Below are 14,707 nucleotides of genomic sequence, written 5' to 3' on the forward strand. Positions count from 1 at the left end.
GTGAACACCATTGTCATTTAAAGCAAACTTGGACTTTACTTTGACTTTGTACCTGGGGACCTATTTGCACTGTCTGGTCTTTCTTTTGAGTCATGTAACAGTCATATCACATGAAAAGTTAGGGATATTATTCGGCCTCTCTCTCTCTAAACAGATGATAAGATCTACCTAAACTTTGGTTTAAAAAAATGGGGTAGAAGGCCAGGAGTGGTGGCTCATGCCTGTAATCCTAACACTTTGGGAGGCCGAGAAGGGTGGACCACCTGAGGTCAAGAGTTAGAGACCAGCCTGGCCATATGGTGAAACCCCGTCTCTACTAAAAATGCAAAAATTAGCTGGGCATGGTTGTGGGCGCCTATAATCCCAGCTGCTCGGGAGGCTGAGGCAGGAGAATCGCTTGAACCGGGAGGTGGAGTTTGCAGTGAGCTGAGATTGTGCCATTGCACTCCAGCCTGGGCCACAGAGCAAGACTCCGTCTAAAAAAAAAATGGAGTAGGAAAGGGGCAGGCATGAAGATTGTAATTTAACAGTGAGGCAAGTGGATCCCAGGAATTTGGGTCAATCCTTGGAAGATCAGGGATTTCTGACTAGGCCAGTCATCGAAGCAAGTATTGGCCCATGTGTCAAGAGTCTTTAAAAATTAGATGGGCCTGGGGAAAATTAGACACTAGAGTCAGTGAAAACCAGGCAGTAAGTCTTGAGAAGTTTAATATCTCTTCCTCCTGTCTTTTTTTCTTTTTCTTTTGTTTTCTTTTGTTTTCTTTTTTTTTTTTTTTGTAAGAGACAGAGTCTTGCTCTGTCACCTAGGCTGGAGTGCAGTGGCACGGTTATAGCTCACTGCAGCCTTGAACTCCTGGGCTCAACTGATCCTCCTGCCTCAGCCTCCCAAGTAAGTAGCTGGGACTACAGGCTCAGATCACCATACCCAGCTAATTTTTTTTATTTTTGTTTTTTGTAGAGATGGGATTTCACTATGTTGTCCAAGCTGGTCTTGAACTCCTGGGCTCAAGTGATTCTTCTGCCTCAGCCTTCCAAAATGCTAGGATTACAGGTGTGAGCCACAGCATTTGGCCTGTGTTTCTTTTTTTAAAAAAATAAATAATAGGCTATTTTTTAGAAGAGCTTTAGATTTGCAGAACAACTGAGCTGATAGTGCAGAGTTACATGTTTCTCTCCCCAGCTTCCAGTGTTATTAACATCTTAAGTTAGTGTGGTACATTTGTAACAACTAAGGAGCCAATATTCATATATTATTATTAATTAAAGTCCATAGTTACATGAGGGTTTCCTCTTTGTGTTGTACATTTTGTGAGTTTTGACAAATATATATATACACACACACTTATATGTATAATAACGTGTATCCACCATCATAGTATTATACAGAATAGTTTCACCACTGTAAAAATCCACTGTGTTCCACCCATTCATCCCTTCTTCCTCCTTGAACCCCTGGCAACCACTGATCTTATTATTGTCTTATCTGTTTCGCCTTTTCCAGAATGTCATAAGGTTGGAATCATACAGTATATGGCCTTTTCAGACTGGCTTCTTTCACTTAGCAATAGGCATTTAAGGTTCCTTTGTGTGTTTTTGGGGCTTGATAGCCCATTTCTTTGTAGTGCTGAGTAATATTCCATTATGCGGGTGAGCCACAGTTTGTTTATCCATTTGCCTAGTGAAGGATACTTTGGTTGCTTCCAGTGTTTGGTGATTATGAGTAAAGGTGCCATAAACCTCTGTGTGCAGGTTTTTGGAGCATGCAAGTTTTCAACTTAGTTGGGCAAATACCTAGGGGCACAACTGCTGACTGTATGGTAAGACTCTGTTTGGCTTTGTAGGAAATTGCCGAACTGTCTTCTGAAGTAGCTGTACAATTGTGCATTCCCATTAGCAACAAATGAGAGTTCCTGTTGTTCTGCATCCTGTCAGCATCTGGGATTGTCAGTTTTCTGGATTTTAGCCATTCTAATGTATGTAGTAGTATCTCATTGTTACTTTAATTTGCAATTCCCTAATGATATATGATGTTCAGCATCTTTTCATATGCTTATTTGCCATCTGTATATCTCTTTGATGAGTTTTTTTCTGATCATTTGCTCTTTGATTCAGTTGTTGATTTTCTCATCGTGGAGTTTTAAGAAATATATATATATACACATACATATACACATATGTACATATATGTGTACACGCACACACACACACACACACACTTAAAAAAAATTAGAGACAAGATCTTCTCTGTCGCCCAGGCTGGAGTGCAGGGTGAGATCACAGCTCACAGCAGCCTCCAACTCTTGGCGTCAAGCAGAGCATTACAGGTGTGAGCCACTCTGCTGGCCTGCATATTTCAAATACAATCCTTAATCAGATATGGAATTTGCAAATATTTTCTCCCATTCTGGGACTTGTCTTCTCATTCTCTTAACAGTGTCTTTCGTAGACTTTTCAAATTTTAGTGATGCCCAACTTACCATTTTTTTTTCTTTTATGCATCATGCTTTTGGTGTTCTAGCTACACAGTCATTGCCAAACCCAAGGTCATCTAGATTTTCTATGTTATCTTCTAAGAGTTTTTATAGTTTTGCCTTTTACTTTTGGTGGTATGTTCTATTTCAAGTTAATTTTTGTGAAAGATAAAAAGCCTAGTTTTTTTTTTTGGCATATGGGTGTCCAGTTGTTCCAGCACCACTTGTTAAAAAGGATGAATTGCCTTTGCTCCTTTGTGAAAGATTAGTTAAGTATATTTGTGTGAATTCCTACTGCCTTTTAATTAAAATTTTGGGTACTGTTTATGGGGAATGCTGGTAGTATTTGTTGCAAGCAGATTCTTGTTTTCCCCTCCCTCCAGTCAATAACTGAAAATAAGTGTTTGCAACACACACGTGCGCACACACGTACATGGCTAGTGCAGTGGGTTTCTGTGTAAATCACTGTGGACCCCTCGCCCTGTTATCCTTTAGCTTTCTCAGAATACACTAGCTCCTTCCGGCTCTACTTTATTTCCTTGTTTTCTCCCACCTTATAGGACTGCACATTTGAAAAATCGTTGAAACAGATTAAATAACACAGTCTAATTGTCACCCACCTACAGCCCATCTAGTATTTCAAAAAGAGGAATTTTGGTGATTTCATGATAAATGTAGGCAGTCTCTCTTCCTGTCTTAGGTCTTACAGTGTCCTTTGGGGTCCTGTGAGTCTATGATAAAAGATATTGACTCTTTACGGGTAATAAGGCTGGTGGGATTATGGGGATATTATCAAACAGTCAAGATGAATTCTGAGCTCTTTTGCATTGTCAATTACAGGAGCTCAGCTGTAAATCCTGGCCACACTGGGCTCCAGTTTGAGAGTGAGGATTTCCACCACTTTCCCATACTTTAAAAGATTGGCATCTGCCAAGTAATCAAAACACACAAAGAGGCCTTTTAACCAAGTTTAGCTTGGAATTTCCAACTGCTAACCACAAGCAGGTCTGGCAAGCTAGGAGGCCGGTTGGCTGCGCAGCTACTCCAGAGTGTGCGGTAGCCGAGGGCTGCGTCCGCGTAAAGCCCAGAGCTGTAATGATGTCAACTTGTTATTTACTTTCCAAATCTGAATGACTGAGCAAGGCGAAAGGAGAATCAATCAACCACAATGTGACCCTACAGGCGGAAAAAACGCAGCGCTCCCACCAGCAGGCGGTGGGGGAAGGGAAGCACGTGTAGCCAGGGCAGGGTTGCATCATGAGCTCGCTCGGGTTTTCTATTGCACCCTTCGTTTTTCTATTGCATGTAATACCTCAGCATCAGTCTGCACAAGCCCAGGGAGCCCAGGAGCAACGAAGGGCAGGCTCAAGGGAAGGCCCCACCAAGTCCTTCTGGGGGGCCTTGAATGGCAACTGATACATAATAAGACACAATCTATTCTGCTGATTCACAATTATGGAGACTGTGTAAGTGTGTATTTTTTTATTGATGTCCTCTAATGATGGTGTAGCAACAGTCGTTTTGCATCATTGACGTTTTACAGCAATATTTTGCAGGGTAATTTTGAGGTCCGCCTTTTTGGTGGAGGACCAGCCTCTCAAAAACTCACCTCCGGCCGGGCGCGGTGGCTCACGCCTGTAATCCCAGCACTTTGGGAGGCCGAGGCCGGCGGATTTTCTGAGGTCAGGAGTTCAGACCAGTCTGGCCAATATGGTGAAACCCCGTCTCTACTTAGCCGGGCGTGGTGGCGTGCGCCTGTAATCCCAGCTACTCGGGAGGCTGAGGCAGGGGAATTGCTTGAACCAGGGTGGTGGAGGTTGCAGTGAGCCGACAGCGCGCCACAGCACTCCAGCTTGGGCGACAGAGCGAGACTCCTTCTCAAAAAAACAAAAACAAAAAAACAAAAACCTCACCTTGGGTCCCCCTCCCCCCACAACCAGAACAACAAATGGTCTAGAGTTCGAGGAAGAGCAAGTGAGGTTATAGTTTAGATTGCTGAGTGCACCGGGCTCTTAGCACGAAGCTCATTATATAGTAAAGTAAGGGGCAACAATATTTGAAAAATATTCAACGAGGCCGACCCCAGAGGTGCTGGGGAGGGGGAGTGGAGATCAGTTTAACTGAATTAAGGCTGCGAGTGGTGAGGAGTAGCCTACGTGGAGGGGAGGAAGGAGCGCTGGGGACTTAGGTGCACCTGGGCCAGGCCGTGTAAGCCATTGCAACATAAAGCACTTTGCAAGGGCCAGAGGGCTGAAGCCTGGGGGTTGGGGTGGGAGTGATGAGGCCCGAGTGCCCAGGTCCCCCCAACCTCCTCAGCCCCCACACCCGAGCTCCTGGCGCCTATGCCTGTGTGTCTGAGTTTGTCCCTAAGCATTTCTGGCTCTTCCTGGGAGGTGTTTTGCAAAGGTCGAGGCTCCGCCGGAGCACCCACTTTTTGAGCTGGGGTGAAGACTACTGGGGTGTCTTCTAAGACGCCGATTTTGAGGGAGATTCACCATCGGGCAGGTGGCAGGGGGTTCTGTTGGGGCACCCGGGTGGCTTCCTTTTTGGGGTGGGGGAGGGTAACACTTTAGCAGTGACCGAGGTTCCCCTGCCCCCTAGAAACCGAGGGGGTGGCCGAGGTTCCCGTCCCCTCGAGGCAGTCGTGGAAAGGCTGGGTTTGGGATGTGATGGGGGTAGCCCTGGGGTCCTCTCAGTCCCACGGAGGCCACGGGGAAGGGACCGGGACCGGAGCAACTAGGGAGAGGCCCGGGTTCCCCTCACCCACCCTAGGCGTGGGGGAGCGGGGGGGCTTGGTAGGGACGCTGGTCCCCCGACCGTGGGGCAGGGGCTGGGTTGGGACGCGGGTCCCCACCAGGAGCCGCGGGGGAGGGGCAGGGCCGGAGTCCCTACCCTCGTGGGGGAGGGGCTGGTTCGGGACGCGGCTCTCCCGGGGCGCAGGGGCGGGGCCGGGTGGGACGCCGGGTCCCCTCCCACGGCCGTGAGGGAGGGGCCGGCGGCGGGGGCGGACCCCTGGCGGTCCTCCTGGCTGGGGTCCGCGCGCTCGCGGCAGCTCCCCGTGGAGGTCACTGCCCGTGCCGGTCCCTCCCGCTGTCCCGCCCTCTCCCGCTGCTGCTGCCGCCGCCGCCGCCGCCGCCGCCGCGCCCGCCTCAGCGCCCCCACTCCGCGCTCGGGAGCGAGGAGCCGCCAGCGCCCCCGCCCCGCCGCCGCCGCAGCGCCCTCCGGCCGCCATTCGCCACCGAAACTTTCCAGCGCCCGCGCTCTCTCCGGGACTCGGCGGCGGCGGGGCGGGGGCGGCCCGGGGGCGGCGCGCGGCTGCTCCGGGGCGCCGGGCCCTCTTCGGCCGCCGCACGGCCGGGGCTCGGAGGCTGCCGGCCGGAGGGAGGTTCGGAGCGCGGCCGGGCGCGCGGCGCCGCCACAAGTTGCGCTGCTCGCGACGAGGTGAGTGCGCAGGGCTCGGCGGGCCAGGCGCGGGGTCCGCAAACTTCTGCGGGGAGGCGGGTCCCGCGCTGACCCTCCAGGGTCCGGCCGGCGGCTCGGGGCGCCCAGACGCTCCACCCGCCCCTGGAACTCCTGTAGGCGCAGGTCGCCAACTGTCCCCGCGGCGCTCGGACTGGGGTGCGGCGCGCTCCCAGGAGCCTGAACAATACCCCGAGGTGGCCGCTCCCCAAAGTGCCGGCGCGCCTTGCGGGGAGAGACGGAGGTCGGCGGGGGGCTCCTTTGTTTTGGGGAGGGGGAAGTGGCCGGTAAGTTTAGGGAAGCGCTGGGCTTTTCCTCCGGTGCCCCTTTGTCTGCCGATCCTGGGGCTTGCTGGGCAGACCTGCGCCACCGCGGGCTCGGGGGACCGGGGTGGAGGGCGGTGGCGGGATTTCCCCGCTGTTGGGGAGGGGAGCCCCATTCATCCCCGGGACGCGGGCCGGCCCTCCCGGACCCGGGTGGAAGCGCAGCCTCGCGGAGTGGGGCAAGCGGCAGGCGAGGTGGCGCGGGCCCCGTGTCTGTTCAGTTTCTGACGCGCAGAAACTGTCAAGGAAGTCAGGAGCCCCAGTCCTCCGCTCATCTCCCCGGCCCGAGCGCACGGCTGGGCTGGGGGCATCCCTGGCCCGTCGAGGGTCTGCAGAGCGCCGCCCGGGGAGAGCGCAGACCTGTTGCTGTTCCTGGGCTCTGGCGGGGCGGGTGGGGTGGGTCTCGCAGATCCTGGGCCCCGGCCTTGCTATCCAGGGGGACCTTCCCTAACGGTGGGACCGGTGCTCGGAGTGGGGTATGGGGAGTGCGCCTTCGGGAGTCGGCGCTGGCCGGATATGTGACAACTGTGGGTCGCTGGAGGCCCGCCTGCGCTGGGATAGGGCCTGGACTTCACGTGCGTCGCCTGTGTTCGGTCAGACCGGGGCCGGGGCTCGCTCCGTGCAAGGCCTCGTGTTCCTCCAGCCAGCTGCGTTGGACGTTCCACAAAGGTAGGGACTGACGTTTATTTTCGAGTCAGTGATGTTCTGGAACAAAACCTAAAAAGAAACAAAAACCTACCCTTTATTGTATTTGCAACTGTTTCTGCTTTGCATTGTCATGTGTGGTTTGACCTGCCTTCTGGATGTTTTCCTCTCCTGAAACATCGCCCAGTCCGTGGTTTAACCTGGAAGGCGAAGGGGAAGGAAGGCAACCTCCCTACTAAGGTTCCAGGCAGTGGCTTTGGTGTTGGAAGTGGCACTTGACGATTTTATGAAAAGTTTACGAGTCTTTCCTAGAAAAGATGTAATTAAGAAAAATAAAATACAGAAGAACGTTGAGTATGACGCGTTTATTTTAAAGGGTAGTCATGTCTCAAATGTGCTGCAGATTTTTGTGGAAAGCCACCAAGCTGGGTAACTAATGCAAACAACAAAAGTTGTTCACCACTGGATCACGGGCCCTTAAGGCGATTCCAGCCCTTAGTAGAACATACACCTGTAGGGCAAATATGGAGATTTGTGGTGTAGTGCTGCCACCCTCGCTCCCCCACTCTCAGGCATTTTGCCCCTTTACTGGGCTCAGAGAAGTTCTCTCTGCTAGTGGTTTTAAAGAGGAAACAGTTTGCAAAAATAATAACTTTATTGTAGACATACTTAGAAGTGAACATTTCAATTTCTGGAGTTTTCCCATCAATTATATCAGTACCACTGGTTCTGTACAACATCATCTTAGTTAGAAGATTTTTTTTCACCTTTTAAGGTGACGAACAGAGGCGGGAAAATGGTCCCTGCGGAGGGAGGCCATCTCCAGCAGGTCCCGAGTGTCAGGAGTTCAGATTCTCCGATCTACTCCTGCTGGATAGGAGCACATCTCCGCTAGAACCTGGGTCCGGCCTCCTCCCAGTTTTCTGCAGGGCGTCCAGATTTCGGTGCTCTGCCCCGCAGCAGTGCCCTGTGGGCCTCCTGGCTTAGCTGATCAGCACAGCTTCTCTGCCCAGCGAGGCAGGACCATCCTTGCACTGCTTTCCTGATGCGTTGGATTTGCCTTTTTTCCTTCCTTAGGAAAAATAAAAAAACCTAATATGCTACATCCGAGAAGTTGTTAATCTTTCACTACCACATGCATTGAAAAATCAGTTCCACCCAGGAAGCAACACTAAAGGCATATTGTAAACACTTTTTTTTTTTTTTTGAGTTGGAAAGATAAACTTTTTTCCCCCATAACTATTTTTAGTTAGCCGGAGACTGGACTCGAGTTTTTCCCCGTCTTGCCCCCTCCACTCCCGCCCTCACTTTCTGTGGGACTCGACCACATGGACCATGCTGGCCAGACTGGCAAACATGAAACCCACCAGAACCAAAAGAAAAGCTGGATGTGGGAAGGGGCTGAAGAAGTCTACATGTTTCTAAAGGGCAAAGAGCCTAGGCTGAGGAGAGGCGTTTCAGATCTCCAGGGGAGAAAGACAGCCGTTAAGGAGTCCGCCGGGCTGCTGCCTGCCTGGCCAGCGGGAGCCTGACTTCAGATGGCTGCACCTCCCAAGCTGGCCCCCTCCCACACAGCCATCGCCATCCAATATTTACGGAGAATCCACCGCATGCCTGAAGGTTGCAGAAGTGAATTGGAAACCGTTATAAATGGAATTGGAAGAAATTTAAAGTTAAGATGGAAGAGAGAATATGTTGAGTTTTCAGAGGAAGTCGGGTGCTGCTTCCTTTTCTTGTCTAGGTTTGTTCTTGTCCGATGGGATCAGAGAGATTTGAGATGGGGCATGATAGGCGGCAGGTTCAGGAGAAAGGGAAGCTTTAGAAATGAAGGTAGAAAAGATGCTTGCTTATTGGAACAGTATTTTCAACGTTGAGCTCTGGAATGTTGCAGCCAACTAATGGTTCTCATTTGGGACAGTTTTGTCCCCCACCTTTGAAGGGGGCATTTGCCAATGTCTGGAGACATTTCGCTTCCTGCAACTGTTAAATTAGCAAACAGGTTGAGCCAGCTGGGCGTGGACCTGCGTTTTCCTCGTGGAGGCCCTCTTCCAGGTGTCAGTAGGAAAAGGGCTCCCAGAGTGTGGTCCTGCTGCGGGACCTTGGCCCCCACGTCCAAGTGAGCCCCAGAGGTGCCCCAAGCCCTGCCTGGTCATGGGGAATCTGGGCTCCTGTTGAACTTGGGTGCTGGGGACAGCTGTGAGGGAAACCTGGTTTGCAGCTAGCTTGCTGTGCACTGACTGGAGCTTTGGGCAAATCAGTGAACTTCTCTAACATTAATTTTCTCATTGAGAGAGGAGGTGGGTAGGGGTGTATATATATATATGTAATTATATATATAGGGGTTGGGGAGAGGGACAGAGAGATTTCCCAGGCTGCTTGTATTAAAGGAGATAGAGTTATTATATTTCTCATTTAGTTTTTATTTATTTGTTTATTTTGAGACAGTGCAATTATTATAGCTCACTGCAGCCTCTACCTTCTGGGCTTAAGCAATTCTCCTGCCTCAGCCTCCTAAGTAGCTGGGAGTACCAGATGCGCACTACCATACCTGGCAATTTTTTTATTTTTATTTTTAGTAGACACAGGCTCTCACTGTGTTGCCCAGGTTGCTCTCAAACTCCTGGGCTCCAGTGATCCTTCCTACTTGACCTCCCCAAGTGTTGAGATACAGGTGTGAGCCCCTTTACTCAGTCTAAGGAGATAGAATTATTATAATGCTTGGAGCCTAACATGCCTTTTTTGTTTGTTTGTTTGTTTCTGAGACGAAGTCTCTCTCACAGCCCAGGCTGGAGTGCAGTGGTGCGATCTCGGCTCACTCCGCCTCCCGGGTTCAAGCGATTCTCCTGCCTCGGCCTCCTGAGTAGCTGGGATTACAGGCATGCCCTACCACAGCTGGCTGATTTTTGTATTTTTAGTAGAGGTGGGGTTTCACCACGTTGGCCAGGCTGGGCTCGAACTTCTGACCTCAGGTGATCCTCCCGCCTCGGCCTCCCAAAGTGCTGGGTTTATGGGCATGAGCCACCGCGCCCGGCTAGCCTAACATGCTTATAGTTTCCTGTTTTCTGAAGTTGGGAATTGGGTCTGGAAAGGTATCACCATCAGTCACGATGGTGTCTAGTAGTTTGCTTTCTTTTTTTCCTTTTCCCTCTTACATTTTAGGGCTATATCTATATAATTTTATAATTTAAATTACCATATGGTAAATTTGTCTTCTTTGGGTGCATTATGAGTCTTGACACATGCGTAGATTGGTGTGACCACTATCATAATCAGGAGAGAGAACAATCTCCTCAGCCCAGAGATGTTCATGGCTCTGTCTCTCACAGTTCCTCCACAGTCACCCCCCCAGGACTGAATCTGGGGCACCCGCCCATCTGCTCTGCTCTGGAAGTCTTGGGGATCCCATCTGAATGTAACACATGGTGGAATGCCTTAGGTGAATCCATCCGCTTTTCCAGTACCACCTTTGCCTCCTCTCTCTGATGACACATGAACTTCATGCCTTTGTGTGCTTTGGCCAAGCTGCTTTTCTTAGAACAGCACATTTTGCACTGTAGATGTTATCAGAAGCAAGGAAAAAACAGCTTTGCTCCTTAATGTAAGAAACCACAGTGGAAAAAAATCAGGTGTGTTGTTGAGGCTGCTAAAGCTTTGCTTCTTTTTAAAATTTTTTTAAAATTTTTCTGGATACGTAGGTGTATATATTTATGGGGTGCATTAGATATTTTGATATAGTCGTGCAATGTGTAATCACATCATGGAGAATGGGGGTATCCATTCCCTCACGCACTTATTCTTTGTGTTACAAACAATCCAATTATACTCTTTTAGTTATTTGCTCTTTTTTCTTTTCTTTTATTTTGAGACGGAGTCTCACTATGTTGCCCAGGGTGGAGTGCAGTGGCGCGATCTCGGCCCGCAAGTTCAAGCGATTCTCGTCCTTAGCCTCCGGAGAAGCTGGGGCTAGAGGCATGTGCCACCACACCTGGCTAATTTTTTTGTATTTTTAGTAGAGATGGGTTTCACCATGTTGGTCAAGCCGGTCTCGAACTCCTGACCTCAGGTGGTCCACCTGCTCAGCCTCCCAAAGTGCTGGGATTGCAGGCGTAAGCCAGCGCGCTCAGCCTATTTATTTCCTCTTTGTTCTATGCCAGTTTGTTCTTGATGCCTCATTGTTTCAGATGGGACATTTTCTAATGTCGTGTTTTTGTTTTTGTTTTTTTGAGACAGTTTCATTCTTGTTTCCCAGGCTGGAGTGCAGTGGCATAATCTCTGCTCACTGCAACCTCCACTTCCGGGATCAAGCAATTCTCCTGCATCAGCCTCACGAGTAGCTGGGATTACAGGCATGCACCACCATGCCCGGCTAATTTTGTATTTTTAGTAGAGATGGCATTTCACCATGTTGGTCAGGCTGGTCTCGAACTCCTGACTTCAGATGATCCACTCGCCTTGGCCTCCCAAAGTACTGGAATTACAGGTGTGAGCAACCACGCCTGGCCTCTGATGTCCTTTTAGAGGATGTTACCCTCACTTTTATTGCACAGTTCTACCAAAAGGTACTTCATATGTGAAATGTATCAGAAGGTTATAGTCATGGCTTTAGTTTAAAAACAGGATACATGTTCATTAAGAACCTTTGCTGTTTTCCCAATGGGTTAATCACGTAAATATAAAATAGGCTAAAAATATCAAGTTGTTTTTGCCTTTGTTGTAGAAATAAAAAAATGAATTCCTACATCTGTGCTTCCATGGAGCTGCTAACCTGTATTTTACTTTGGGCCATATGTCGCTTTCTGTGATCTCATGACGTGGCATGTTTTCTGATATAATCCTTGTCCTGGCATTTTGGTGACTTTTGTCCTGCCTGAGGTGGTCTGCCTGGTTGTGTGAAGTCACAACCTGTGCATGTCCTACCGTGTAGAGTTAAAGGGCTGGATGAGTGGCCTCAAGCCTTTTCCTCCCTCCCAGGTGTGAAGATTTGGTTTGGAAGATGGACCCTGCTTCAAGGTCTGGGAGGCCATGTTTTTTTCAGACTGGTTAAGGATGACGGTTTTATGTTAACTAAACATTGGGATAAAGTGACAGTTGTTTATGTCCCGTGCCTAGAGTATGAGTTTTCCCATGATTAAAATAAGCAATATTTTGGTAAACATTGATAAGTTAGTTGCGCATTTTAGTTCAGAAACCCACAGCGAGTCAGAAGGCGCTTTGTGCTGCTGGGCTCCTCTGAGTGATTCCTGGGAGTGCGGCAGTTCTCCAGCCCCAGGAGACCCTGTGAAAGAAGCACAAACAATGCTCACGGCAAAACTCACAGTGTTTATTCTTGACCTGGGTGTCTGCCTTGAATTCTTGTCATTTTTCCTATCGTGGTGGATGTAGCCGGAATGCTTTAAAGAAAACATGAGAGTTTTCTCTGCTTGTTTCCCTTGAGCCTGGAACCGATTATGACCCCAGATAGCCTGCACAGGGCTCTTTCCTTTCTGGAACACCTGCCCAGGCTAGAATACGGGAGTAGGGAGGAGGTGAGGTTCTGTCCTGCCCGGTAACCTTCCCGGCCAGCTCTCCAAGACGCTGAAACCTTCCTTCGGGTCTGTTGAAACCGCATCCCCAGCACCATCATGTCGGAGCAAGAAGAGAAGGGCATGTGTCCCCTTTAGGGAAGCTTGACTCATTCCAATTAGGGACCTGCCTGTTGTTAGGCTTTGGAGTCCATATGAACGTGCAGTGTTGTTCAGTGCTGCGAGCATTTTTGCTTGTCTGAATTTCCTGATAGATGGGAATTTGGACAAAAACAAGCTTATTTTACATGGTGCCATTTTATTCCTTAAATCAATAATAACAAATACTTTATTTATTTATTTTTAGAGATGAGGTCTTGCTCTGTTACCCTGATCATAGCTCACTGCAGCATTGGCTTTCTGGGCTCAAGTGATCCTTCTGCCTCAGCCTCCCAAGTAGCTGGGCCGACAGGCACAAGTCAGCATGTCCAGCTTTTTTTTTCTTTCTTTTTTTTTTTTAATTTTCAATTTTTTTCTAGAGATAGGGTCTTGCTGTGTTGCTCAGGCTGGTCTCAAGCACCTGGACTCAAGCAGTCTTTCTGCATTGGCCTCCCAAAGTGCTGCGATTACAGTTGTGAGCTACTGTTCCTGGCCAACATATACTTTAATATGGCAAGACCATATAAAATAATTTTAAGAGGCTGGGTGTGGTGGCTCATGTCCCCCAGCACTTTGGGAGGCTGAGGGGGGCAGATCACGAGGTCAGGAGATCGAGACCATTCTAGCTAACACGGTGAAACCCTGTCTCTACTAAAAATACAAAAAATTAGCCAGGCATGGTGGTGGGCGCCTATAGTCCCAGCTCCTTGGGAGGCTGAGGCAGGAGAATGGCGTGAACCGTGGAGGTGGAGCTTGCAGTGAGCCGAGATTGCGCCACTGCACTCCAGCCTGGGTGACAGAGCAAGACTCCGTTCTCAAAAAAAAAAAAAAAAAATCATTTTAAGAACTGGAGGAAAATTCAGCAGGACTGAGTCGTGATTTCAATTTCTGGTGCACTGTGGGTAATTGGATAATTCTGTGTCAGCCTGGACGCTTGTGCTCCTTTAGTTGTCACTGTTACCTTGTCATCTATGTGAAGATGAGAAATGAAGTTGAGTGGAGAACTGTCGCCAAAGTCTGCCATGTAAAAATCGGTAGTGCCAATATGCAAAGGTAATTCCCAGCTGCTGTAAAAGTCCAGGTGGCTTCACAGTTTCAGATTGTATTTCCCGAAAGCGTAGAGAATTGATATCCCTGAATAGGAAATTGACGTCCCTGCCATTTGGTTCATTTGGGGAACGGAATAAACTTGTGTCCTTGTCTTCAGTTCTTTTTTCAACAGAATCTTATCAAGCATTTGAATCCTACACAACTGTAATGCCAGCTCCATGTTGATAAAAACTCAAGAATTCAAAATTATAAACTTGAAAACAGCAATTGCCAGCTTCTGACAGTAGCAGGAGAGTCTGGAGGACCTGTTCAGAGGAAGTCGGGTACTGTTTCCTTTTCTTGTCTAGGTTTGTTCTTGTCCGATGGGATCAGAGAGATTGAGATGGGGCATGATAGGCAGTGGGTTCAGGAGAAAGGGAAACTTTAGAAATGAAGGTAGAAAAGATGCTTTCTTATTGGAACGGTGTTTTCAACGTTGAGCTCTGGAATGTTGCAGCCAACTAATGGTTCTCATTTGGGGCAGTTTTGTCCCCCACCTTTGAATGGGGTATGGTTTGATTCCCAGTTTGATTATGAAGAAAATATCAGATTCAGCTTGCGTTTTCAAGACACAGTGGTTCTATGTCAACTTCAGCCATTTCCAGGGATCTGTCTTAGGATACTTCAAAAAGCCTAACCTTTGAGATGCACTCAGCTCATAAGTTAGTGAAAATAAGAATGAATGATCTTCCCTGTCCAGTACATGACAGAAATTATTGTAGACCAGATGAGAACAAGGAGAGATGCTTGTTGATATTACATGTCACGGGATGCTCTGTTAAATTTTATGGGACTCTGAGTGTAATTCCTTTAAGCCAGTAGTCTCTAAATTTGGGGGAAGGACAGGGGACAGAAATGACTTGTTTCAGATTTTAATTCCCAAAAGGGTCTTAGTGAGTTTCATGCCCTCTGGCAGGTGCACAGCAAGATTTATTGGGATGCAGGAAGAAATTATGAAAATGTCCATTAAGAAAACCTCTAATACTTGTAAAAAATATATTTCTTGTCCATGAAATGCATGTTACTTGAGTATTTTATATATTTAATAAATAAATTACAT

At 48.6% G+C, this 14,707-nt stretch overlaps 1 protein-coding gene across 3 annotated transcripts in view; it reads left to right on the forward strand.

Annotated features, from left to right (window-relative positions):
* The first annotated feature begins 3,774 nt into the window (after window positions 1-3,774).
* Window positions 3,775-14,707, forward strand: part of TBL1X (transducin beta like 1 X-linked) — a 256,356-nt gene continuing 245,423 nt past the window's right edge. The window contains exon 1 of one of the 3 annotated variants that reach the window (XM_054544325.2): window positions 3,775-3,937. The gene's annotated coding sequence lies outside the window, so the exon portion shown is untranslated. Of the gene's footprint in view, window positions 3,938-5,754; window positions 5,913-6,703; window positions 6,923-14,707 lie in introns of those variants that run through there. The other 2 variants (XM_054544321.1, XM_054544323.2) reach the window with 2 other exon arrangements.

This window comes from Pongo abelii, chromosome X (assembly GCF_028885655.2).
Source record: "Pongo abelii isolate AG06213 chromosome X, NHGRI_mPonAbe1-v2.0_pri, whole genome shotgun sequence".
Classification (NCBI taxonomy): Eukaryota; Metazoa; Chordata; class Mammalia; order Primates; family Hominidae; genus Pongo; species Pongo abelii.